Consider the following 26,721-nt stretch of genomic DNA (forward strand, 5'->3'; position numbering starts at 1 on the left):
TGTACACACCATCCAAGCTCTGTTTGTCTCACTGCACAGGCGTATCAAGGCCGTTATTACGGCCAGAGGTGGTTGTCCTGGGTACTGCTTTCTCAGGATCTATGCACCCAAATTGCTTGAAAATGTAATCACATGTGAGTTCTAGTATAATATATTTTTCCAATGAATACCTTTCAATCATCTGCATTTCTTCTTGGTGTGGCAATTTTAATGGCCAGTAGTGTACATTCCTCAGAAGTTTTAAAAATTTTCCCAAAAAATTTTGGCAAGCGATCGTAACCATGCTTTTTTAAGACACAACTCACCTCAAGCTGACTCAGCTCCCCTAACTGTAACTCACAGCCACTAGTCCATTACTGTAAGTCTCTCATACCCATTCACTCCCATTTGCCCTTTTTCACTCACTCATTCACCCCAACTCATTGTCATTCTCTCTGTCATTCTCTCGTGTGTCACACCCACAGTCCCCTTCGTTCTGTCCTACTACAAAAGTCTTCTCTCATTGTCCCTGTCCTCCTCTTGCCCCCTCTTAATGTTAATATCTAATTCCTTCCTTCTCATTGTTACTGTCTCTTCTCATTGCCACTAACTCTCTCTCTTCCTCGTTGTCATTGTCATATACCCTCTCATTGTCACTGGCTCTCATCCAGTTCTACTTTCTCTTTATTCCTCCTGCTGGCATTATCTCCTTCACTCTTTTCCTAGCACTGTTCTGTCACTGTAAGCTATGTTCCCCTGCCATTGTGTTCCACTCTTTTTCTTTCACTGCCATTGTCTTCTTCGCTCTTTCTACAACACAACCATTGTCTACTATCTTCCAGTGCTTGCTATTTTTCCTTCTCTTTGGCACTCCACTGTCTTCTTCTCTCTCAGCATAAAAAAGCACAAGTTGTTCACATTCCACAATTTTTGGGAAAATTTTTTAAAGTTTGTGTGGACAGTAGAATGTGGCAGTTGGTACCCCTCATTTCAGTCAGTCTTTTAAACAAACAAGAATATATTCACATTTTTTGTGCTCCACAGGAGCACTTTTCCGTTGGTTCGCTTCTATTCCCTGCAGCAGCAGTGCATGTAACTCATATGAAAAGAAATGTACTGGTCAGTAAAACTAAGATAGCTCACTTATGTGAAATTAATATAACGCAAAACTAATTTTACGCCTGAGATCGTATTTCACGTGCAAAAAAATTCTGTATATGCTTCAGTACTACAACGTGGGGTTTCCAGATGATAGCGATGACACTTTCCAGCGTTTTTCTCCGTGCTACGTCACTTTTATGTGCATATTTTACGTGTACAAGTAGGGTAACTGAACGTCTGTATCTCGGGAACGGGTGAAGATACGAAGAAAATTTTCAAGGTTTTTCGAAACCAGGATCTTAGTAATACGAGGGTTGACTGAAAAATAATGTTTCCACCTTCGTAACTCTTCGACAGTTGGCAGTACTGGTATGCGGCAGGTACTGGATTGTTCCGTAGCCTCTTCTCTACAGCTCCAGTTGGCGGGAAGCCTTAGCATTGAACGATTGTGTTGTTATAGTGTGAAGTATGGAACCCTGCGCAGACGGTCGGTCAATGCGACTTAAGCAACGTGCAGTCATTGAATTGACAGCAGAAGGTGTTAACCCAAAGGTGAGAGTGAAAGCAAAATGTAGAAAGGCGTCACCTACATTTTCGTAACGCAAGAGTAGTCTGGCAAATTTCAAGTCTGTGCACTTTCATTTCAGGTGTCAGCATCCGGGGTACCCATCGTGCACAAATTTTCCTATAGCCAAGCAGAGCAATAATGTGATCCACACATTCTTGTGAAATGCCGATTGTGCTTGCAGTTTCTCTCTGAGTGATACGACGATCGTCCCGAATCAATCGGTCAACATTGTACTTGTGAAACTCGGTGGTAGCTGTCACAGGACGTCCAACTCTCTGTTTGTCACGCAGGTCAGATGTTCCCGCTTCAACATCTTTAAACTTACTTGCTCAACGATGCACAGTTCTCACATCAACACAATCACCATAAACTGCTTTCATTCTCTGATGAATCTCCTTTGGGGTGACATATTCTGCTGTCAAGAGTTCAATGACTGCACGTTGCTTAAATCGCATTGACCAACCGTCTGGGCAGGGTTACATACTTTACACTGTAACAACACAGCCGTTCAATGCTAAGACTTCCCACTAACTGGAGCTGTAGAGAAGAGGCTACGGAACAAAGCCAGTATCTGTCGTATACCAGTGCTACCAACTGTCGAAGAGTTATGAAGATGGAGGCATTACTTTTCAGTCAACTCTAGTATATCGTACAAATTTCAGCCGTTTTCTGTGCATAACCATCTTGCAATTCTCGGCTGGGTTTTGGTCCGCTAGTGACCGCGAAAATACAGGAAACACCCTATACTTTGGGGATTTTCTGAGGACCCACCCATGAACGAATGGTGCCTCCATAAACCCCATCAAGCCCGCCGTAAAACACATCAAATTCAAAACGAACTAACAGATTTCCTCCATTTGCCTAAACAGGAAGAAGTGCGTAATGTTCATATTTTTCCGCTGTACTGTAGGACAGAGTCATTAAGATGATCCTTCTATTGGATATATAAATGGTCTCTAGTCCAAGAGCTATCCAAAACAACTAACCCTGCCTTTTCATCGCCAGTAACACCCGAGGTATGATCACTGGAAAATCACGTTTTCATGCGCTGTATTTTAGAACATATTAGGTACGCACGCTGTCACGTGCATACGGTTAGGGTCAGCAGGACTACAAGATTCTTCGCTGACAATGCTGCTGTCCGCTGGAAAGAATAGTCGTTCGACGTAGTAAGGAACTGCAGAAAAACTTGAGATAATGAAGGAAAATAGTCTTTAAGTGTAGATAGTATTAAGAGAACGCCTCTTACAAACAGAAAGAATATGATACTACCGACTACAAGGTCAATGACGAACATCTGCAGCACCTCAAACACTATGAGCATTTAGAGGTAAAACTAAGAAGTGATATCAAAAATGACGATCGCGAAAATGAATCTTCGCTAAGTCGAATTGAAGACTTGTATTTGTTGGAATAATTCTGGAAAAATACAATATATTTGCAAAAGGAAATCCCATACATGACGGTACTGCGACCAGTTATAAGTACGGTTCTAGTTCTTTGGACTCATTCTCAAATGGGCATGACAATCCACTAACTGATCAAAAGTATCTGGACTTTGTGATGGCCTCAGCTCTGTTGGGTGCACTTTCAGACAAGTAACTGAACACCTGTTGAGCAATGACACCCTATTCTTCCTCAAAAGTCGAAGCAGAGAAGGTAGAGATTTTGGACGTTGGGATCTGTTGCGAAATCGACGGTCCGACTCATCCAAAAGGTGTTCCACAGGGCTCAAGTCGAGATTTTGGGCGAGTCAGACCACTTCAATAATGGTGTTGTCCACAAAACAGTAGCTCACAGATGCAGCCTCTTGACAGTACATTATCATGCTCAACAATCTTCATCTCCGAACTGTTCCTCTACTGCACTCAGTACAGAAAGCTGTAAAATATATCCCTATTCTCCCACATTTAGCGTTTTCTTAAGCGCCGTAAGGAGTCCACAACCTAACACCAGAAACACTCCTATATGGTGACACCACGGCCTCCGTTCTTCATTGTTGGCACTACACGTTATGACAGATAACGTTCTCCCGTCGTTCGCTAAACGCAAACCCTGTCATAGGATTGCGACGGGATATGGCGTGGTTGATCTCTCCAAATCACTCGTTTCCACTCATCCACTTACCAGTGGCGTCGGCCTTTACACCATCTCAAACCTCGCTCAGCTTTGACTACAGAAATGTGCGCCTTATGAGGAGCTGATCAACCGTTGTACCCATTTCATTTTAATTCCTTACCCACGCTTCGCAATGCTCGACGGTCCCTCTCCACCAGTACATGAGGACTGCCTGTCTTAGTTAAGTCGCTGTTGTTCTTTCTCATTTGCACTTCACAATCACGTTACCATCAGGTGACTTAGGGAGCTTTTGAAGGTTTGAAATGTCACTGAGAGATTTGTTATTCAGGTGAAATCCCAAGACTAGCGCCCGTTCGAACTCACGGAACTCTTCTGGCTGACCCATTCTGCTGTTAATGCCTCTCTACTGACAACACAATACTCCTCCCTCCTTTTGCACTGGCGGGCCCGCCTCTCGTAAGATATAGTGGCCAATGCCTCATTGCATAGAGGTGTCCGGATACTTATGAACATTGTGTATAACTTCAAGAGTCTTCCAAGTACAGTTTTTCATTACCTCCGTGAGGCTATTCCGTGGGTTAAACGAACCTGTAACCAAGCCTTCTGCCCTTCTTTCTACACGTTGAATATACTGATATAGTCCTGTTTTGTGTGGGTTCCATACCATTGAACAATATTTTAGAATGGATCAGCCGGCCACTGTGACTGAGTGGTTCTAGGCGTTTCAGTCCGGAACCGCCCTGCTGCTACGGTCGCTGATTCGAATCCTGCCTCGGGCATGGATGTGTGTGACGTCCTTAAACTAAACTCCTCCCCAACAGGCCATGAAGACCCAATGGTACCGACCGGCTACCGTATCGTCCTCAGCCCACAGGCGTCACTGGATGCGGATATGGAGGGGCATGTGGTCACCACGCCGCTCTCCCGGCAGTATTTCAGTTTCCGAGACCGGAGTCGCTACTTCTCAATCACGTAGCTCCTCAGTTCGCCTCACAAGGGCTGAGTACACCCCACTTGGCAACAGCGCTCGGCACACCGGATGGTCACCCACCCATGTGCTAGCCCAGCCCGACAGCGCTTAACTTCGATGGTCTGACGGGAACCAGTGTTACCACTGCGGCTAGGCCGTTGACGTGTGATGTCCTTAGGTTAGTTATTTTTAAGTAGTTCTAAGTCTAGGGGACTGATGACCTCAGAAATTAAGTCCCTTAGTGCTTAGAGCCATTTGTACAATTTTTTTAGAATGGGTTGCACACGTGGTTTGTAAGCTACCCCTTTTGCAGGCTGACTGATTTTTCCCAGTGTCCTACCAATGAATCGATGTCTACCACTTGCTTTACCTACGACTGAGCCTATGTGACCGCTCCATTTCATGTCCATACAAACTGTTACACTGAGGTATTTGTACGAACTGACTTATTCGTTTTGTGTCCGGTTCTACTGTAGACATAATGTTCTATTTTTCTATATCTTGAACAGTACACAGCTGTATCTTCCTGTACATTTAATGCAAGTTACTAATCCTTGCACCACTCTGAAATCTTATCAAGATCTTACTGTGTATTTGTGCAACCTTTTTCGGACAAACATCATTATGAAAAAGTACACTATCTGTGAAAAGCCTGATGTTACTATTCATTTAGCCTGCTAGGTTTTTAATATACAAACAATATGAACAACAAGGGCCTCAAAACACTTTTACCTCTATCCCTCACGTTCTGCTGGTGAAGGCGCTTTTAAGCGACACTGTCACATAATTGTGCAGAAATGGCTCTGAGCACTATGGGACTCAACTTCTGAGGTCATCAGTCCCCTATAACTTAGAACTACTTAAACCTAACTAACCTAAGGACATCACACACATCCATGCCCGAAGCAGGATTCGAACCTGTGACCGTAGCGGTCGCGCGGTTCCAGACTGGAGCGCCTAGAACCGCTCGGCTACCCCGGCCGGCCATAATTGTGCACTATATCTGGTTGGTAGTCCAGCAGAGTTCAGTATGCAATTGAACATCATGTAAGGTCAAATTGACTTTGCTTGTAACTAACAAAATAAAAACAAAGAAAGGTAATAAAGAACGAAGAGTCAGTGCCTCGAGAGAGAACGTGCAGTCGCGTGTATCTGTGGTGCGATGGTGGCGTTAAGATGTGCCGGTGTGGGTGTCAGCGTAAGCGGCCGGTTACTCAGTCCTCGGTACCTGCCACTGGAAGTGTGGTGCGTCGGTCTCTGGCGCGGAGCCCGCCTCAACCACGTAATTACGAACGCGGTTTCCTTACTTCCTCCGCCAGACACACCGCTCGTACCAAGCTTTTCGCTGTTCTTTTTCTGCGGAAGCACAGCGAGGAAAACAGCTTTATGAACATGAAAGGGGAATAATTCAGCCTGCAAACGTTACTCTGAGCGAATAGCTCCCATCAAAAGCAGATTTCTGGCGGAAGCCGCTACGGTCTGTTAGTAAACGCTCGTTTAGTCAAAGGGCACACGAGGAGAATTTGTCTTCAAAATCTCTGCGTTAAAATAGGAGGTCTGAGTATTCACACGTGTGAACAAACACGTGCACGACCTCTAATTAAAACGATTCAGAGTAGAATGAAACTATCACAACGTAGTTACCTCTTTTCTTTTCTTCTTTTTTGTCATCTGTGTTTCACCTGGTTTGATGAGATGAGAAATGAAATGTGCTTTTCGTTCTGTATATCCACAGTGAGGAGATCCTCAGAACAGGTCATGAAACAAAAAATATTCTTCATGGAGGTATGTTCCGTCTTTGCATCTAAATGAAAGGCAGTGGCCTGTAATACATCTTCCTTTATATGTATGACAAATGCTTTACGAAGTATTGAAAAAATATATTACTGTGTTCAGTTTTCTCTTGTTTTGTGTTGTTTTTCAGATTAGGAACAACTTCTGTACCACAAGTTTCTTGAGGTTAAATTATCGTTGATGTTACTTATGGCTTCCATTGTTCCCAGTCCATGTATGTTGTCCTGGAGATGTGTTGATCCGGTCTCCGTACTCCAGCAGGCCGATTTTCGGCGTTTTGTCACCCACAATTACACTTTTCATTGTGTGATTAACGTTTTTGTTTAGAGTGTAAAGCTTGGCCAACTGTCACTGTGTGTTTATCTTTCGTCTTTGCTTGGTGAGTGTGTTTTGATGATTTTTCACTTGTTGCGTGTGTGTGTGTGTGTGTGTGTGTGTGCGTATTTTGTTATGAGGGAATGTATGTGAGAGTGCTTTTTATTTATTTATTTACTTTTTATGTGTGGATGTTCACAGTTGAAACACTTCTCATGGATGTTGACTAAATGAAAAAAAATTAAAACATAAGAAAGTTGTCACAACACGTGTAAATGTGTAGTACACTGAGAGCGTATGGTAATTCTTAGGGCATTGGCGCCATGAGCCATAAAAGAGAAAAATCAGTTAAAAAAGTTGCGTGTATAGCTCACAATACTGCACAAATTTTACGTGATATATTACTTGATAATGTTAATAACTTATACACATCGGTCGGTTCTACTGACGGAAGAAATTCGACCATGAAGTAGAATGATTTGGCCATCAACAAATCATTTACCTTCCTCTTAAAATGAACTTTATTAGTAGTTAAACTGTTTGTGGCTCCTGCAAGTGATTGTAAATGTATGTCCCTAAATAATGACAACTTTCTGGACGAAAGCAAGCGACTTTAAATCTTTCTTATTCCGTTATTCATTTCAAGACCTGAGCTGTACGTTTGGAAAACATTATTGATGACAAATTACACTAAAGAATAAATATACTGAGAAGCAGTAGTCAGTATCCTCAGTTCCAAGAAAGGGCCTCTGCAGATCGTTTTTGAGTTCACACGACAAAACATCGTATAACCCGTTTTTGGACTTGGAAAACTACATATTGGCTGCTGTCCTTCACTTTTCACCATATTATGCTGATCTTCACATATCTTCACACCCTGCAGTCAACATTCTCTATAATCCGTTTCGCATATTCTAGTTTTTGTCTGTCCCTAAAAGGCATAGTGGACAGAAAATTGGTGAACCCTAGGAGACATCGCACCAGCACCGTGTAACGTGACCTCTAGCTTTGACTATGGCCTCACTTCGGCGACGAAGAGTTCCACAAGTTTCTTCATGTACGCCACATTTTGCTGAAGCCACTCATTGATAACCACAGTCGGTAGCGCCACAAAAATTTCGGTTATGTTGATTGCTACGCTTCACCCGCTGGTCTAAACAGTCTCAGACATTTTCTTTGGGATTATGACCGGGTGATTTTGCGGGCCAATCGATGTGCAGTATGGTGCCTGAGTAGTCATGAAGCCAGGACAAACCAGGAATCTTTGCGCGTATCCCTGTGAACACAGGTGTTGCCATCTTGGAAGACGGGATTTCCACGGCATTTTCATCATGAAGATAAGGAAGAAAGATCAATACACAGTCACCGAAAATCCATACATATTATAAAAATGGATGCACGTATACAGCGTGATTCAAAAAACCGTTTACAAACTGACATGGCACATCGGGCGTACAACAAGGATCAATAATCACATAGGAACAGACAGTTCCAAATGCCGTCCGGGGCTAGTAAATGGCGTTGTCGTTGTATATTCACATACTACTACATATGAACGCCCGTTACAGAAGATGCTCAAAGCTTTGTCCAGATGTATCGAGATACGTCTGACATCGACGCTGCACAGAACGGCGCCTGTTCTCAGAGGTACCTGATTTGTTTTCGAAGACGCCCTGCTGCCGTAACAATCCTGCCCTATATCTTCTTCGATGATGTGGCAAGCGTTCCATAAAGGCCCTTCGGATACCGCCATAGGAAAAAATCGACTGGGGGCAGATCGGGTGATAGTTGTGGCCATGCGACTGACCTATCGCGACCTATCTAGCTGTCGGAAAAGGTTTCCTGCAGATATGCCCTCACTTAACTACTGAAATGCGCCGGCTCTGTCGTGCTGAAATCGAGTGCGGTGACGAATAGGCATGGGAACATCATTCAGTATCCAGAATGAGATTTTCATGCTGCAGCGGAGTGTGCGCCGATATGAAACTTTCTGGCAGATTAAAACTGTGTGCCGGACCGAGACTCAAACTCGGGACCTTTGCCTTTCGCGGTCATGTGCTCTACCAACTGAGCTACCCAAGCACCACTCACGACCCGTCCTCACTGGCGGAATTAAAGTTGTGAGGACGGGTCCTGTGTCGTGCTTGGGTAGCAGTTGGTAGAGCACTTGCCTGCAAAGGTCCCGAGTTCGAGTCTCGGTCCGGCACACAGTTTTAATCTGCCAGAAAGTTTCATCATTCAGTATGTTCCACATCTTCTCCTAAACCACAGGACCGATGTGATGTGATATACTGTAATAGGCGATGGCGAGATAGAAGTGAGGGAGAGCGTGGAAGTCACAAGAGAGGAGTGGGTTTATTTATGTATGTGTGAGGGAGGAACGAACCGTGTTTATGAATATTTGCGAGGCTATTGCATTGAAAGATTGTCATTACTAAATATGGAAAGTATTCTACTATATTCGTTGTCAGTTCAGAGCAATAGTGGATTGAAAAATCTGTGGCCTATGTATTTCTAGGGCCTCTAGTACGTTAAATTTTGTGTTTCAGTATTGTCTATAGCGAATTCTGAGATCGTAAGTAAGGTCTGATAGGTTGTGTTTACTGTCATGAAGTGAGATACCATTGTAGACTTGTGGTGCACATTTAGATGTACAACTGACATGTGTTCATTACACAGTATGCCAACCTGTCTACCTGTCCTAACTATCAAGAAACAGAAAGTCAGGTCTCGCGAACTTGTAGACGCCTAGTTGCTTGTATTTCTCAAATTTGTTGCAACCGTGATAAAGGACAAGCTTTGCTTTGTTATTTCTTTACTAAAATTACAGTTTTACTTCAAAATTATCTCAAGTAATGACAGTATAAAGAAGAAAAACTGTTACTTTCACAGGCTCTTGATTTTCTCTCTATCCCTCCCTCTCCCTCTCTCTCTCTCTCTCTCTCTCTCTCTCTCTCTCTCTCTCTCACCCCCCCCCCTCTCTCTCCCACCCCCCTTCTCTCCAACACGAGCAACTCACAGATGCGATAACTTTGACGCCGTGTATCTTCTTGCGCCTCCAAACTGTCGTGGTGTGCTACCTCTGCAACACAAAAAAGATACGCGGACACTGCTGAGTGTAACGTATGACGTAATATCTGTCCAGCGGAGCAACAGCTATTCTCGGGGGTCGGTGAAACTACATGTAATGCGGCGAAGTCTGCGGCGGTGCGTGCCAAGTAGTAAAGAATGTGGAAAGTGAGAAGGAGAGAGAGCAAAAAATATGGCGGCTTCCCTTCCAGTTCACACAACCGTTAAGAAAGCGTTGTTCGTGCGATCGTCCTTTTGGCACACACACCGTCTTTGGTAGTTGACAGAAACTACGTTCCATATAATCTGTAGGCATCCCATAATATACTTTGGTCCAAGTCTCCAACAAAGCCGTAATTGACGGTACTGTAATCTAATTAAGTAGGATTAAAAAAGTTGCCATAAAGTGAAATTTCAGTTTAAATGGAGCTACACTGGAGACACTGTTAGGTTGCTTTGATAGGAAAGGAAACAACGAAAAAAGAATGAGCCTCGGCTCTCGCTAATCGAAATATTTCGTTGACACGTTGAGTGTTTTTCATACTCAGAACCCTGTCTGATAGTATTTTAAATGTAATACAAACATCAAAAGTCATTTAAACTTAGTTTATTTGGGTGGAGTGCGGGTTGAGTGTAGAGATGTAATGCACAGCTTTGCAATGCAGTGCATTTAATTTCAAACACAGACGCGCTTAGCAAATTCCTATCACTTCTACTGAGACGCATAAATCCTTTAAACTGATTCTATATAGATTACAGTTTTTTCCAACTTTAATTTGTTTATAAAAGTACCATTAAAAAACTGCAGATCTCGTACGTCTCAGCTTACAAGCACACAATTTTGATGTATCAGGAAGTTCAAAAAACAGCACACAGTCCTCTGCAAAGTGAAAGAATCACGATAGAAAGCTGCATTGTTACTAAATTTAAATGATAGTTCAGACTATTTTAGAAAAAGAAAGGAAATACGAGAGCTGTTTGGAAAGTAAGGAAGTATAGGTCGCGAAATGGAAACCACAGTGCAAATCAAAACTGTTTTATTTGCAACAGTTAGCTACAACTTCCAGCTACTTATCTCCATAGTCGCCGATGCGACTTAGACGTTTGTCGTAGCGTTGTACCAACTTTCCAATACCCTCTTTATAGAAGGCAGCTTCCAGTGCTTTCCGCCAGTTCTCTACGATGGCCTACAGCTAGTTGTCTGTGCCAAAATGTCTTCATAGCTAGCGGTTCATGTGAGCAGAGATGAAACTCAGAGGGAGACAATTACGGTCTGTATTGTGGCTAATCAAACATTTACAATTGTAAACGATACAGGAGCATCTTCATTGGCCCTGCAGAATGCGGCCAGAATTGTCTTGAAGAAAACGCATGACAGTTATGTAATGTTTGCTGCCTAGCTTCAGGCGAAATTTCTCACCAGACTCTCGTACTTGGCGGGAGACTCAGAACTAAAAAGAACGACATAACGTGATCGACGGGCTTACTAGAGACACTGCCCCACACACCTGTGCAAATCTCCATCGGATTTTCACTGTGGTTTCCATTTCGCGACCAATCGTTCCTTACTTTCCGAATGATCTTCGTACATCAATCCCCTATGGTAGACAGCAGAGTGCAGCAGAATAAGTTGGAGAATATTAGCTATACTGGGAGCGTCATTACTCAGTCTTTTACCAAAAGTTCAAAAATGGTTCAAATGGCTCTGAGCACTATGGGACTTAACATCTATGGTCATCAGTCCCCTAGAACTTAGAACTACTTAAACCTAACTAACCTAAGGACAGCACACAACACCCAGTCATCACGAGGCAGAGAAAATCCCTGACCCCGCCGGGAATCGAACCCGGGAACCCGGGCGTGGGAAGCGAGAACGCTACCGCACGACCACGAGCTGCGGACTTTACCAAAAGTAATGAGTCTTTTAGTTAAAGTAGAAGGAATCAATGAGGGAGCCACTGTGAAGCAATACATTAGCTCCAAAAATGTTCAGATGTGTGTGAATTCCTAAGAGACCAAACTGCTGAGGTCATCGGTCCCTAGACTTACGCACTACTTTAAACCAACTTCACTTAAATTATGCTAAGGGTAACATACACCCGTGCCCGAAGGAGGACTCGAACCCTGGCGGGAGGGGCCGCGCAACCCGTGACATGGCGCCTCGAACCGCGCGGCCACTCCGCGCGGCAGTGCATCAGCTGCCACAAGCTGTTAGCTACGATGTGTCGACAAGTGGATCAGAATAACGTAAACGTAACAGGATTGTGAGACGAGGCTATCTGCGCTCAGCGGATGACTGCCTTGCGCAGCAGTGATGATCTTGGTGCACAGGTTGATGTCACCACACCAGAGTAAGCCTCTTGCTATGGGCCAAGTGACTAAGTACCAGTTTTTAACGAGGAAAATGCGGCATAAACATGTCTACCTTTTTAGGTAGAAACACTTCCCTGCAGCACCATCGCAATGCCAGGGCCACGCCGGAGAGCGAGATGACTGGGCATCACCAGCAGCAGCCATGGGTACGAGACCGGGCTGCGCCTGCTTCCGTCAGCACTAACGAGGACGACACGGCAATTGTCATAACCCTGTTTCTCAGTGGAAGAGGAGTCAAAACAAACGAACACGAGTCTCAGCTTGTCCGTAGATACTCGACCGTTTCTGATAAAACGACGGTCAAAGCATTCGAGGTTGTGCATATGTCTTTTATCGCTCGATACCCTGAGACGAAATTGTGGCACGGTGCTTAGCGTCACGCATTTTGAATTTTGCGTCCAGTATACAAGACCCAATTTTTGGTTTTGCTTATTTTATTTAAAGGCGCTGCAGTCTGGAACCGCAAGACCGCTACGGTCGCAGGTTCGAATCCTGCCTCGGGCATGGATGTTTGTGATGTCCTTAGGTTAGTTAGGTTTAACTAGTTCTAAGTTCTAGGGGACTAATGACCTCAGCAGTTGAGTCCCATAGTGCTCAGAGCCATTTGCTTATTTTATTTTATTTTCATTGTTTTCATTCATCTACCCATGTCCGTAGAAGGTCACTACACGAATGATTTTTATCAAATTAGGGAACACAAGGACGTTAAATTAATTGTAAAATTAGAATTGTATTTCACAATAAGTGTCATACATTTATTATATTATAAAAGTTTGTATGTTGTGTTGAGGGGTTACATTTTTCTAAATCCACGTATTCTGATATTTCATTCTTATATCAATTCTTACATTAATTCTTGCGTTTTATTCATATTTTTATTCTTCCGGAATATTTAGTGCATTCCTTTGGATGATACAGACGCAGAAAAGTTCGAAAATGGGCATTCCCAACACCGTAGGAATTATGCGAAGGCGGATTTACCACTTTCTTCGTTTGAATGTCACTCAGCAAAGAAACGTTGTTAACGTCGCTGCAGGGACCAGGCGTTGGAAATAGTTTCGCGGCAAACAATGCATAACGGATCACTTCTCCAAAAAACTGGAGCTTGAAACTGATTTTGAATCAAGATACACTAAGGCATTTTGACCGAAAATAATGTCAAAGAATTTTCTCATTTTTAAAAAAATTCATTTATCTGACAAAATTAGTAGACGAATGACAACGTTATATCAATATACAATGAAATACATCTTCTACAGACATGGGTATATAAATGAAAAACAAAAATAGATGTAATAATCGGGTTTCCAACACGGGCCCTAAACTAAAGAAGCGGTGATATTAACCACTGTGCCACCATTTCTTTTGAGGATATGGCGTGGGGTTTAAGGCTCATAAACTACCTCGATAATACCTCAAAATTTTGACCGTCATTTTTTTCAGAAACAGTCTAGTATCTGGTTATGGTACTTGCCGTGTTCTCGTAAGTTCCGTCGACGTTCCACGTGCAGCTGTGGCTGCGAGCACTGAGTGCCCTCCCAGGACTTACTGCCACGGCACCGACTCCTGCCAGAGAGCAGCGGGGTACAATCCTGTGCACAGCAGTCTCCGAACGCCGCCGCAGTGGACGCGTGCGGACCTGACGGTCCATCCCAGGCACCATTACCGACACAGCAGTAGCGCGCCGCTCAAGTCGCGACCGGGCCTACCGTCAGCATCCTATCACTAGGGTGGAAGCAGCCAATAGTACGTCAGCGCTGGCCAGGGTCTACAGAGGGGGGGCGTGGTTTACCTCGCCGGCCCTCTACGAAGCATGTACAGAGACTGAATAGACACCTTTATTGTTAGAGTTGTTTCCACTGGGCTCTTCAGCCTGTCAATTACCACCACTCACCCCTTCTTGCACAACTGCACTCGACAATCCAGTGGCAGCGAAAGTAGGTCTTGAAAGAGCAGTCGATGCCTTGTTCTTCATACTTGCTTTCTCTGTTTCGTCGACCACTGTAGGTAATTTGTGATTCCATTTATTTCATGTTTGTATTTACGTTTTCTTTCTTTTGTTGTTGTTGTTGTGGTCTTCAGTCCTGAGACTGGTTTGATGCAGCTCTCCATGCTACTCTATCCTGTGCAAGCTGCTTCATCTCCCAGTACCTACTGCAACCTACATCCTTCTGAATCTGCTTAGCGTATTCATCTCTTGATCTCCCTCTACGATTTTTACCCTCCACGCTGCCCTCCAATGCTAAATTTGTGATCCCTTGATGCCTCAAAACATGTCATCCCAACCGATCCCTTCTTCTAGTCAAGTTGTGCCACAAACTTCTCTTCTCCCCAATCCTATTCAATACCTCCTCATTAGTTACGTGATCTACCAACCTTATCTTCAGCATTCTTCTGTAGCACCACATTTCGAAAGCTTCTATTCTCTTCTTGTCCAAACTAGTTATTGTCCATGTTTCACTTCCATACATGGCTACACTCCATACAAATACTTTCAGAAACGACTTCCTGACACTTAAATCTATACTCGATGTTAACAAATTTCTCTTCTTGAGAAACGCTTTCCTTGACATTGCCAGTCTACATTTTATATCCTCTCTACTTCGACCATCATCAGTTATTTTACTCCCTAAATAGCAAAACTCCTTTACTACTTTAAGTATCTCATTTCCTAATCTAATTCCCTCAACATCACCCGACTTAATTTGACTACATTCCATTATCCTCGTTTTGCTTTTGTTGATGTTCATCTTATATCCTCCTTTCAAGACACTGTCCATTCCGTTCAACTGATCTTCCAAGTCCTTTGCTGTCTCTGACAGAATCACAATGTCATCGGCGAACCTCAAAGTTTTTACTACTTCTCCATGAATTTTAATACCTACTCCGAATTTTTCTTTTGTTTCCTTTACTCCTTGCTCAATATACAGATTGAATAACATCGGGGAGAGGCTGCAACCCTGTCTCACTCCTTTCCCAACCACTGCTTCCCTTTCATGCCCCTCGACTCTTATAACTGCCATCTGGTTTCTGTACAAATTGTAAATAGCCTTTCGCTCCCTGTAATTTACCCCTGCCACCTTCAGAATTTGAAAGAGAGTATTCCAGTTAACATTGTCAAAAGCTTTCTCTAAGTCTACAAATGCTAGAAACGTAGGTTTGCCTTTTCTTAATCTTTCTTCTAAGGTAAGTCGTAAAGTTAGTATTGCCCCACGTGTTCCAACATTTCTACGGAATCCAAACTGATCTTCCCCGAGGTCCGCTTCTACCAGTTTTTCCATTCGTCTGTAAAGAATACGCGTTAGTATTTTGCAGCTGTGACTTATTAAACTGATAGTTCGGTAATTTTCACATCTGTCAACACCTGCTTTCTTTGGGATTGGAAATATTATATTCTTCTTGAAGTCTGTGGGTATTTCGCCTGTCTCATACATCTTGCTCACCAGATGGTAGAGTTTTGTCATGACTGGCTCTCCCAAGGCCATCAGTAGTTCTAATGAAATGTTGTCTACTCCCGGGGCCTTGTTTCGACTCAGGTCTTTCAGTGCTCTGTCAAACTCTTCACGCAGTATCTTATCTCCCATTTCGTCTACATTTACATCCTCTTCTATTTCCATAATATTGTCCTCTATATACTCCTTCCACCTTTCTGCCTTCCCTTCTTTGCTTATAACTGGGTTTCCATCTGAGCTCTTGATATTCATACAAGTGGTTCTCTTCTCTCCAAAGGTCTCTTTAATTTTCCTGTAGGCAGTATCTATCTTACCCCTAGTGAGACAAGCCTCTACATCCTTACATTTGTCCTCTATCCATCCCTGCTTAGCCATTTTGCACTTCCTGTCGATCTCTTTTTTGAGACGTTTGTATTCCTTTTTGCCTGCTTCATTTACTCCATTTTTATATTTTCTCCTTTCATCAATTAAATTCAATATTTCTTCTGTTACCCAAGGATTTCTATTAGCCCTCGTCTTTTTACCTACTTGATCGTCTGCTGCCTTCACTACTTCATCCCTCAGAGCTACCCATTCTCCTTCTACTGTATTTCTTTCCCCCATTCCTGTCAATTGTTCCCTTATGCTCTCCCTGAAACTCTCTACAACCTCTGGTTCTTTCAGTTTATCCAGGTCCCATCTCCTTAAATTCCCACCTTTTTGCAGTTTCTTCAGTTACAATCTGCAGTTCATAACCAATAGATTGTGGTCAGAATCCACATCTGCCCCTGGAAATGTCTTACAATTTAAAACCTGGTTCCTAAATCTCTGTCTTACCATTATATAATCTATCTGATACCTTTTAGTATCTCCAGGATTCTTCCAGGTATACAACCTTCTTTTATGATTCTTGAACCAAGTGTTAGCTATGATTAAGTTATGCTCTGTGCAAAATTCTACAAGGCGGCTTCCTCTTTCATTTCTTCCCCCCAATCCATAGTCACCTACTATGTTTCCTTCTCTCCCTTTTCCTACTGACGAATTCCAGTCACCCATGACTATTAAATTTTCGTCTTCCTTCACTACCTGAATAATTTCTTTTATCTCGTCATACATTTTATCAATTTCTTCATCATCTGCAGAGCTAGTTGGCATATAAACTTGTACTACTGTTGTAGGCATGGGCTTTGTGTCTATCTTGGCCACAATAATGCGTTCACTATGCTGTTTGTAGTAGCTAACCCGCACTTCTATTTTTTTATTCATTATTAAACCTACTCCTGCATTACCCCTATTTGATTTTGTATTTATAACCCTGTAATCACCTGACCAAAAGTCTTGTTCCTCCTGCCACCGAACTTCACTAATTCCCACTATATCTAACTTTAACCTATCCATTTCCCTTTTCAAATTTTCTAACCTACCTGCCCGATTAAGGGATCTGACATTCCACGCTCCGATCCGTAGAACGCCAGTTTTCTTTCTCCTGATAACGACGTCCTCTTGAGTAGTCCCCGCCCGGAGATCCGAATGGGGGACTATTTTCCTCTGGAATATTTTACCCAAGAGGACGCAATTATCATTTAATCATACAGTAAAGCTGCATGTCCTCGGGAAAAATTACGGCTGTAGTTTCCCCTTGCTTTCAGCCGTTCGCAGTACCAGCACAGCAAGGCCGTTTTGGTTAATGTTACAAGGCCAGATCAGTCAATCATCCAGACTGTTGCCCCTGCAACTACTGAAAAGGCTGCTGCCCCTCTTCAGAAACCACATGTTTGTCTGGCCTCTCAACAGATACCCCTCCGTTGTGGTTGCACCTACGGTACGGCCATCTGTATCGCTGAGGCACGCAAGCCTCCCCACCAAGGCAAGGTCCATGGTTCATGGGGGGGTTCTTTCTTTTAAGTCAGACAAAATGTTCGTATTCTCCGGATATGTATTGTTAAAAGCACATCTGCTAGGACGTCTGAAGATTTGTAGTACAATTTGATGAGGTTTCCATCCTATCGAGCCGGCCGCTGTGGCCGAGCACTTCAGTCCGGAACCGCGCTGCTGCTACGGTCGCAGGTTCGAATCCTGCCTCGGGCATGGCTGTGTGTGATGTCCTTAGGTTAGTTAGACTTAAGTAGCTCTAAGTCTGGGGGACTGATGACCTCAGATGTTAAGTCCCATAGTGCTTAGAGCCATTTGAGCCATTTGAGCCATCCTGTCGACTATATGTTCCTCAAACTATCGTCTACAACACTTCAAACTTTTTAATATTATTTTGATACAATTTGTACACTATACACTACCGCTTGACACTATATGATTTGACGGGATAAGAAAAGAAGAAACTGAGTACTTAAGGCACTTAAGCTATTTCGAATACTTAAACTTTTTTTACGGCAGTGAACACTGATTCGTGATTCATCATTTAAAAATTCACAAGATTCACACCTTTTACTAGAAATTAGGTTGGTACACTGTTGACAGCGGCAATGCTTTCAAGTATTGAATAACATATCATGACTGGAAACCGAATGCGCACTTTCTTCAGCATGGACATCTACGACACCCATTATTTCATTTTACAGGCAATTTCCTTTATGTGGGTTCTACCACTTCAAAATATGAGCTGTTGGTATAGGATGATATATTAAAAAGATTTAAAGCACATCTTTTTTGGTCATAACTCATAAAGAACTGGGTTGGAAAGCAATATGTAATAAAAAAATCTTGTGAGCTGGAATTGTGAGTTAGCAGTTTAAGTTGCGTTGTCCAAGTCGAGACAGCCGGCCGGCGTGGCCGAGCGGTTCTAGGCGCTACAGTCTGGAACAGCGCGACCGCTACGGTCGCAGGTTCGAATCCTGCCTGGGGCATGGATGTGTGTGGTGTCCTTAGGTTAGTTAGGTTTAAGTAGTTCTAAGTTCTAGGCGACTGATAACCTCAGAAGTTAAGTCCCGTAGTGCTCAGAGCCATTTGAAAAAGTCGCGACAACGGTTTGCGGTAGCGACAGATACCCCTCCGCGAAATGGACTGCCTGCTCGCACAGGTATACGGCGTAGCGCCAGAATTTCGTCCGCAGTCGCCGCTGTTTACCAAGGCGCGGCCTAGTAACAGCTGCGGCACCAGTGGAAACAGGATGGAGAGAAGCGCGGTCAAATTGAATCTGACTTTGAACTACTTAGATACTTTACTGCAAGAAGAAAATGACACGGAAATATTATCGTGGCTGCTCAACTTGATGGATAAGAAGGAGCTTAATGGTGTTTTAGAGACACATGACGGGGAAGATTGTTATAACATTCTGATTAACATGCACCTTGTAAACGACGACACCAAACTCAGATTTTATTTTAGGTTAGTTTGCGCATGTTTTGTGCCCTACTGAAAAAAATGCAACATGTTCAAGAAACCCATCAATTCAGGTGAAAAACTGGCAGTGACTTATTTCCTTCTGTAATACAGAAATTTTTGCTTAAAATTATTAAAATAACTTTTATCTTTGTCATAGTTCCAATAGTTTAAAAATTTGTAACGTTTTAACACTTCATGGACCGACAAGTAATTCCTCATTTGTTATTAAGAACGAATGTTTTCAGATGGTAATTGAATCCGTTCGTGCTACATGCTGTCACATTTCTCCTTTAAGGTGAAAACATTGAAAGGTTTGGGAAATAGCTATTTATTAACACTCTTGCATATCATTTAGGTAATAACTTCGGCGTAGTACTGAATCACTGTGATATAAGCCCTTATTTATCTCCCACCATCGACAGGTTTACAGCACCGTTGAAGAGAGAGAACTTAATATAAAATGTATTCATTAAAATGGTAAGTGCTTTTAAAATGCAAAATGTAGTAAAAATTAAACAACACTTTAATTTTATTTTAAAAGGGAGTACATCATGCCCCTAAGATCACAATTCTCAAATAATATCAGTCTCTTCTGAAACTTCTAAACTTCTCGATTTCGAGTTTTATACCCATGAGTTAACTACTTAATTCCATATGTTTTTTTTTTTTGGTCTCAAATAAAATAATGGGATGGGGTCTCTTCATAGCAATACCTATGTTCAGTAGAAATAAATTCATGTCTTCCTCCGTAGGCGCCTCTAGGTATTTTATTTTCAGTTCTTTGCGGATGTTTTCTCCGTTTCTGTATTATCTCTGGAATCAGTTACAATGTTTGTAACAATACTGTCGGTGTTTTCTTCCGACTGAAAGAGTCAAATATTGGAGACATCTCTGCAACAAAATATTTCCTGTTTCAGTTCGTCAAATGTATCAAGTGCTTGCAGAAAGTTTAAGGACACATCTAAATTTCGTTGGAACTACATGTATCACCAAAGTAACAATGTTTCAGTTTATGTTTTACATGATGTTATTAGAGATCTGAATTAAGAGTTTATAGGTAAAATTTCACTCCTCTAGTTGTAATACTTTTGGAGATTTAACGTTGTTTTTGTAGACATAGTTAAGAATCTTGTTTTTCAGACTAAAATATTTTCTTTCTCTAAGACTGACAGTTATACTGCTATTAAATTTTAAATACCGCTTCACTACACCATAGCAATCACAAGAATAATAATACAACATGGGAAGAAAAGTTCCAACTGATTGGGTTACCTATCAACAAGATTATTTGTAAATTACATTGTAGGAAATACTGCAACCAGTTACAAGTTTTCTTGACATGATTTTATAATCCCATTACTAGCTTTGGGCCGGCCGGGGTGGCCGAGCGGTTCTAGGCGCTACAGTCTGGAACCGCGCGAGCCGGCCGCGGTGGTCTAGCGGTTCTAGGCGCTCAATCCGGAACCGCGCGACTGCTACGGTCGCAGGTTCGAATCCTGTCTCGGGCATGGATGTGTGTGATGTCCTTAGGTTAGTTAGGTTTAAGTAGTTCTAAGTTCTAGGAGACTGATGACCTCAGAAGTTAAGTACCATAGTGCTCAGAGCCGTTTGAACCATTTGAACTAGTTTTGGGCCTGAGTCCATAGTCAGGTAAAGGAGAGCTTTTCAGGATGACACAAACGTAAAAGAGAGCACGTTACCATGCGACGATGCGCTTAGACTCGAAACTGGCAATGGTATAATAAAACCATTTTAAGAAAACTTGTGGCTGGTCGCAGTATTTCCTATAGTGTAATTTACGAAAACAGCTGCGGTGTTCTCCAACCAAAATGGATAAAATAATAAGATTATCCTTCGCCGGTGAATTCCATGGCAAAGTTGGTCAGTTTCGTTCCACCATAACTATCCATAGGCAACATGTAATGGAATAATGCTGAATCGGCAGCCAAAATGGGCCTAACTGTTGCCAATCGTGAGTTATCGCAGAATGAAACTGACTGATTGTGGCACCGAATTTTCCAGTCGGTTAAAACTGATACCCCAAGCAAGGTGGCGCAGTTGTTATTACAATGGACTCTTATTCGGGAGGACGACAGTTCAAATCCGCTTTCGACCACACCGATTTAGGGTTTCCACGATTTCGCTAAATCGTTCCAGGCAAATGCCAGGACGGTTCCTTTGAAAGGGCATGGCCTATTTCCTTCGCCATCCTTGACACACTCCGAGTTTGTGCTCCGTCTCTAATGAAGTCCCTATTTCCTTCCCCATCCTTGACACACTCCGAGTTTGTGCTCCATCTCTAATCAAGTCCCTATTTACTTCCCCATCCTTGACACACTCCGAGTTTGTGCTCTGTCTCTAATGAAGTCCCTATTTCCTTCGCCATCCTGGACACACTCCAAGTTTGTGCTCCATCTCTAATTAAGTTCCTATTTACTTCCCCCATCCTTGACACACTCGGAGTTTGTGCTCCGTCTCTAATGAAGTCCCTATTTCCTTCGCCATCCTGCACACACTCCGAGTTTGTGCTCTGTCTCTAATGAAGTCGATCTCGGCGGGGTGTTAAACCCAATCTTCCTTCCTTAAAACCGATACCAGTATGTTAGTTCAGAATAACCAGTATTTTTAGGTACTTATTTAGTCTCGATCATGACAGTTGGTTTTTTTTAAATTTTTACTAATAATCGAGTAAAGAAACCGAAATATCAATTAGCCATAGCAGCAGTGCTCAAATCTCCAGTTTTTAAATAAACCTCTTTTTTTATAAGGAGTAATTTTCACTCGTAAAATTTGGATAGCTTAAACACATGAAAATGGCGAAAGTGATCAGTGGTATTTTAGTAAGAATACTGACAGAAACGATTAACAAACACAAGGCATAAGCACTGGTACGCATGTACGTGCAATGTGCACAACTCCCGCCCCCCCCCCCCCCCGCCTAGTCTCTAGTCTATACTGTAGTTCCTCGCTATTGTCACTGATTATCTGTTGTATTGCAGTCTGATCATATTTACCTTAAAAGATTAAAAATGTGTCTCTTATACTTCTACAAAATAATAAAAGAGGAAGGAAATCATGGTAACAGTAATAATTTGAAAATTCAATACCATTTTATTCATAATACATAGTAAAAATAGAAAATAGCTGACCTGCTGCCTGTCTGTACATAATATGCGTTTGTCTGCTTGTGCCCTTGAAGACGAACAAATATTCACGAGAAACGGAGTTTCTCCGTACTCAGTTTTGACCCTATTGTAAATGCCCAAATAGTGGTTTGATCCCCGATTATAACATGAGGTTTGCGCAGAAAATCGTAAAATTAGACTCAGCGGGAGAAAATGGAGATTTTATTGTAGTTTCAATCACTAATCACTTTTCGAGAAAGGTAGCGGACGGTGAACGGACTAAGTTTTCTTTTATTTGCGTATTCAATTTAATATTTTGATTCTATGTATCCTTTAACTGATAGAGCGAAAATTTTTCAACCATTGTTCGATTTCTATGTTTGTTACACGAAATAATAGGAATAATATCTTACACTCGGTTTTCAGAAACCGGTTATTTTGAAAAGTTTTAACACTCAGGTTAAACGGATGTGGAAAAAACTGATATAACCGAAAATCGGTTGTTCCAGCGATAACCGCCACCCCTAAAGGAATATTGAGCGTCTGCAGCCAGTTTTACTGAAATGACTTTATGGTCGTATCACGTCCCTGTGTGTAATTCAGCCCTCAACTACGTCGCTAGCGTTTAGTGACGTCAATGATCAATTTGCTTTTAAAGCAAAATCTAAAATTCTGATTATACTGCAAACTGCGTATTCGTAGGAACGCGGAACTGTGACGTCGTCTGCTAACGTCGGAAGTCAGCCTATTCAGGCAGTGTCACTCTTGTTGCAGTGATGATTTTTGTATTTTTGTGTCTTATTAATGATTATTTTACTGTTTGCTTTGTTTTCGAGATACATAGCTAAATCTGCATGACAATTTTATATTTTTCGTGCTACTGTTCTCCCGCAAGAGTGACAAAAATGTTGAAAACAAGAAAGCATTTAAATTTTACAACCCACATAGAGACGTAAATAGATAAATGTTTTAATGAAAATGGTTTTCAATAGCAAACAAGTCAGATCTAACGAGAAAAGTAATTTTCGATGTTCTTTGGCACTTGGAAAGAAAACAAGATAGAAAGGATAAGGTAACAGGCGCTATATACCCCCACCTGAACATTGTTTTATGAGTTTGTATGTACATAATTTCTCGAGCGATAGATGTTTTTGTTCTAAAATGTCTGTACGACAGTTTTCCTAGCAGTCCTCAGCAGTGTGAAGAGCTCCATTACCGATTTTGTTTTGATCATTAATAAACTATATTGTCATTGCTAATTCTTTAATTCCGTAACCAAGTTTAGACTTTCTGTAAGAAATACGGTCCCACATAAACTCACTTTCACCTCCTGGGTGCCAAACTGCACCGTAAGCAGCTCACACACAGCACGCCATTTTGGTGCGGAAGTGTTAACGAAAACAACGTTTCGTCACAGACGAAATTCAGTACAGGAGTAACACGCCGGGGGCAACTCAGTTGCCACAAGCAGACAATAAGGACAAGAAGGTCGGCCGTGTAGAACGGGCTTAGGGCAGCTTAACTGGTAGAGATCGCGCGCGCACGCTTCTGCTAGAACATCGCACAGTAGCGACGAGCTAAGCCAATCTGTGCGCAGGCTCATGTGTATGCAGCGCACGGAAGCCTATTTGCAGGCGCTGGGCTGAGCGCTGCGACCTTGGCGGGCAGCACACGTGCGCCCCACGCTCCCAGCTGCAGGCATCTAGGTCAGCCCTCGGGGTGGCGGGGCGCATGCGCGTGTGCGGGAGCCAGGGCCGGCCACGCCTCCCTTTGACCTTTGTTTAGTACTTTGGTTCCGACTCCGGTTCCAAGGCAGCGGCGTCTTGTATGCGGGCGCCGCTCCGGCCAGACGGAGTTTACGCCCGCTGCCCGCGGTAAACACTGCCGGGTCACGCATTCACCCCGCACACTTCCACTTTTATGTGCCAAGGCTGGAAGGCGGCCAGACGGCATCCAGCGCTCGTAAACCAGGAGTTGGGGTGCTGCGTAGCATACTGGACCACCTAAATCCCATTCCTCCACGTTACAGATCGGTTGTCCATACTCAATTACCTATTGACTAACAAACAGAGCTCAGTATGTTGTCAAACGTGAAAGTAGTCACTGAAGTGCCCCAAGCCTGTGTTATGGGACATACAAAAATAAACAGTTGTATGCAATTGTTGGCTGGAAGAGCTATGCTAGGTCCGCTTAGTTTCTCCCTCGGAACACAATGACCTTACCTGTCCGGTGTGTCTTAAGTGCGTCTGTTGAAGGTGGCTTCTTGTAAAGGAGTACGAGAGGCAGTCAGTGTTTTCCTCAAAAAATTGTTAGTTAGTTAATATATATATATATATATATAGTCCTGCTGCACTCTGAAGTCTCTGCGTCACAGTATCGTAGAACGTCGTTAGACGAGCCGAAACAGAAATAATTATTTAAATACAAAACAGTTTTTAAATCTGACTAGGTAGTACAAAAAAATTTTCTAATCCCTACACATTACTAACCCCATACAGATAGTCTTGAAAATTTATGATTCTGAATTTTGAATAGTTGTGAAAGACGAAAAATATAGCACGCATGAAATAAATAATAGTAAAGAGCCGAACAGTTCACGCATCACTTAGTAAGTAGAGATATAGAAAGGAATTGAACTAGTCGTGGATAAATTACGCACTGCATGCGCCCAACTACTTCATTTAAAATCTTATAATATTTACATAGTTGTAAAAAATTCACAAAGACAAATTTTCAAAATACATGTATGGGAACAGGAATCTGATAAGGTTAGGAGAAATTTTATACTTTTTAGGTCAGCTTAAAAACGTGGTATTAAAAATTAAATCTTTATTCAAATAACTGTTTTCTCCTTTTTAGTCTTATGTGTTTGAAATTCGTCAATCGATTTCAATTTCGATGACACTACAAGAGAGACAGTTGGTAACTGTCAGGTTTGTTTCAGTTCCTTTTTACATCTACATCTACATCATACTCCGCTAGACACCTAATGGGGTTTGACGGAGGGTACTTTCGGTACCACTATCTGGTCCCTCCAACACTGTTCCACTCGCGAATAGTGCGTGGGAAGAATGACTGTCGGTAAGTCTCTGTATTGTCTCTAATCTCTCGAATTTTCTCCTTGTGGTCAGTACGCGAGATTTATGTAAGGGATGGGAGGGAGGGGAAGTAATATGTTGTCCGACTCCTCCTGAAAAGTACTGTCCCGAAATTTCAATAGTAAATCTCTCCGTGATGCACAACGCCTCTCTTGTAACGTCTACCAGTGGAGTTTAACATCTCCGTAACGCTCTCTCGCCAGCTACACAATCCCGTGACGAAACGCGCCGCTCTTCTTCTCTATCTCCTCTATCCCAGACAGATGAACAATATTCGATAAACGGGCGAACAAGCGCCTTATAAGCCACTTCTTTCGAGGATGTGCTACATTTCCTTAAGATTCTTACGATGAATCTGAGTCTGGCGCCTACTTTTCCCACAATCTGTTTTATATGGTCATACCACTTAATGTCACACTAGATAGTTACTTCTAAATATTTTACGGCAGACGCTGTCTCCAGCTGTTTGTCATCAATAGTGTAGCTGTACAGTAGTTGATTTCTTTTCCTTTGCATGCGCGATATGTTACATTTATTTACGTTCAGGGTCAACTGCCAGAGCCTGAAAATGGTTCAAATGGGTCTAAGCACTATGGGACTTAACATCTGAGGTCACCAGTCCCCTAGACTTAGAACTACTTAAACCTAACTAAGGACATAACACACATCCATGCCCGAGGCAGGATCCGAACCTGGGACCGTAGCATGGGCGCGGTTCCGGACTGAAGCGCCTAGAACTGCTCGGTCACAACGGGCGACCCAGAGCCTGCACCATTCATCAATTCTCTGCAGGTCATTCTGCAGCGACATCATCTGCGAATAGCCTTAGAGAGCATCTGACGCTTTCTACTAGGTCATTTATATATATATATATATATACTCCTGGAAATTGAAATAAGAACACCGTGAATTCATTGTCCCAGGAAGGGGAAACTTTATTGACACATTCCTGGGGTCAGATACATCACATGATCACACTGACAAAACCACAGGCACATAGACACAGGCAACAGAGCATGCACAATGTCGGCACTAGTACAGTGTATATCCACATTTCGCAGCAATGCAGGCTGCTGTTCTCCCATGGAGACGATCGTAGAGATGCTGGATGTAGTCCTGTGGAACGGCTTGCCATGCCATTTCCACCTGGCGCCTCAGTTGGACCAGCGTTCGTGCTGGACGTGCAGACCGCGTGAGACGACGCTTCATCCAGTCCCAAACATGCTCAATGGGGGACAGATCCGGAGATCTTGCTGGCCAGGGTAGTTGACTTACACCTTCTAGAGCACGTTGGGTGGCACGGGATACATGCGGACGTGCATTGTCCTGTTGGAACAGCAAGTTCCCTTGCCGGTCTAGGAATGGTAGAACGATGGGTTCGATGACGGTTTGGATGTACCGTGCACTATTCAGTGTCCCCTCGACGATCACCAGTGGTGTACGGCCAGTGTAGGAGATCGCTCCCCACACCATGATGCCG

The 26,721-nt window shown here is 42.8% G+C and overlaps 1 protein-coding gene and 1 pseudogene across 1 annotated transcript in view; one reads left to right on the forward strand and one right to left on the reverse strand.

The window, feature by feature from the left end:
* The window catches only part of LOC126251390 (serine/threonine-protein phosphatase PP1-alpha-like), a 610,425-nt gene that overhangs the window by 174,627 nt on the left and 409,077 nt on the right, over window positions 1-26,721 (forward strand). The window lies entirely within an intron of this gene.
* On the reverse strand, window positions 4,743-4,860 carry LOC126254855 (5S ribosomal RNA; annotated as a pseudogene).

Source organism: Schistocerca nitens, chromosome 4 (assembly GCF_023898315.1).
Source record: "Schistocerca nitens isolate TAMUIC-IGC-003100 chromosome 4, iqSchNite1.1, whole genome shotgun sequence".
In the NCBI taxonomy this organism is placed as follows: Eukaryota; Metazoa; Arthropoda; class Insecta; order Orthoptera; family Acrididae; genus Schistocerca; species Schistocerca nitens.